This window comes from Rattus norvegicus, chromosome 4 (assembly GCF_021556685.1).
Source record: "Rattus norvegicus strain SHRSP/BbbUtx chromosome 4, alternate assembly SHRSP_T2T, whole genome shotgun sequence".
Lineage (NCBI taxonomy): Eukaryota > Metazoa > Chordata > Mammalia > Rodentia > Muridae > Rattus > Rattus norvegicus.
In genome coordinates, this window is record NC_141537.1 from 120,336,767 (window position 1) to 120,338,917 (window position 2,151).

Consider the following 2,151-nt stretch of genomic DNA (forward strand, 5'->3'; position numbering starts at 1 on the left):
GGACATGGGGACAGAGAAGCATGAATTCCGGCTGCTTGCTTTAGGCAACAGACAGGCCTTGGCCAGTAAGTCTCAGATACATGTTAACTCTGGTTGGAAACATTTGTTTCTAATTAACTTATGAAGATAGAAAAAAAATTTCTACCAAGTAGAGGAGACATAACTGGCTTTAAAATAAACCCATAGGGGGAAAAATCCTAGTATTTCCCCCAAATTCCAAATCTTTTCCTCTAATTATTACTTTTTATTGCTGTGTTAATTCTTTCGAGGTTTAAATTCCTTTTAGTGGGTTTTTGTTGTTGTTTCTTTCTTTGTTTTCAGTGATAGGAGTCATATGTGCTTATCGCAGGAAAACTAGAAAAAAAAAAAAAGGAGTTCCTAGCATTTGGAGGCTGAGGCAGGAGGATAGCTGTGAATCTGTTGCTAGCCTGAGCATCAGAGTGAGACCTTGTCTCAAAATACAAAATAAATAAAATAAATGAATAAGCTTATGAGGAGTGGCGTATTCATGCACCCTCTGTAGGTCAAACATGGTAGTCTGTCTGTCTGTTCGCCTGTCAGTCTTTCCTTCTTTCTATATAGGGTCTCACTATGTAACTCAGGCTGTCCTACAACTCACTGTATAGATCAGGCTGGCCTTAACTCCTGATTCTTCTGCTTTGGTGATAGGAACACAATACACCCAATCAACCTGCCTGCTTTTCCTCCCTCCCGCCCTTCTTCCTTCCATCCCTCCCTTCCTTTTCTTCCTCCTTCCCTCCTTCCCTTCTTCCCTTCTTCCCTCCCTCTCTCTCTTCCTCTCCTTCCCTCCCTCTCTCTCTCCCTCCCTCTCCTTCACTCCTCCCTTTCCTCTTTGCTCTACTCTTCCTTCACAAAAGTCCTATGTCACTTTCTGTTTTTCAGGCTCACCCTTTAACCCATCCTTCAGTTGGGGACACTTAGGTGGTTTCCACTACTTTGCTGTTTCCGACCAGTGAGAGGGATTGTGTCCCCAACCACTGTGACAGAGACAAAGCTCACATGCTAAGTGGACGAAGCTAGACACAAAGTGGCCACGATGACTCCACTTACACAATTTCTCAAAAGACTTATGCAAAATCAAACCACAGTGCATAGAGCTGCAGCCTCAGGAGACAAAACAGTAAGGCAAGGAAGGATAGCCACTCTCTGGTGGGCCCGTGTGTCCTTCAGTGCTGGGCTGGTGGAACCCTTGTGGGCAGAGCACAGAAGGCCTCAGGTCCAGCAGAGTCTCGGTCTCTCCCCTGCTGTATCTTCCTTTCCGCATGCACAGGGCATTACACTAAATATTAGCTTTTAGATTTTTCCCCCCAAGTTGTCTTCAAACTTTTGGTTACTCTCCTGCCTCAGCCTCCTGTGCTCTGGGATCCCAGGTGTGCACCATGCCAAGCAAGTCATGAGTTTTTAGTAAAAGCCTCACTTACTCTCATTGTTTGGGTCGCATGGCCACGTGCTGGAGACTGTGGCCTGCCTGTCTCAGGGCTGAGCCTAAAGTCCCTTTCTGAGGGTGGGTATTGCTGAGCACAGCCTGGGCACTTGAGAAAAATACAAGCTGCATGTGACGATAAGAGAGGGCAGCGTGACTCAGAGCACGGGTCAGCGGATAGACAGCGATGGGCAGGCAGGAAGCCCGTGAGTTGACATTTGTACTGGCACTCAAAGAAAATGAGGGCGTAGAGGAGGCAGCTGTGCGAAGGTCTGTGGTGAGGCATGCTGGGAATTCCAGGGAGGAGGAATAAAATGGACAAGAGACAAAGGGGCCAGGGGGAAGCTTGGTGGCTACCTGCCTCTGAAGACACTGTCTGCTCTGCCAAGTGGACAACATTCTCTGGGAGGCTTAGACAATAAGATCTGAGGCCTGGTCTGAAGGACCCCAGACAGTAGACAAGCCCAGGCAGAGTCAAGGAGGCCAGCAAGAGGCTTCGGGAAAGACTAATTGGTCTTATGCTGTGGCATGTGGCCTCGAGGCTCCTGGCAGACCCCTTTACTCCAGTCTCTTCCTAGAGCCAAGGGCTCCATCTGTTCTCTCTCTGGAGATGGGCACTGAACTTGCAACACAGAAGCAGTCTCTCTCTGTTGGGCCCCCATATGCCACAGGGACCTCCTCTGGTCTTGTCTAAGATCCCCTCACTG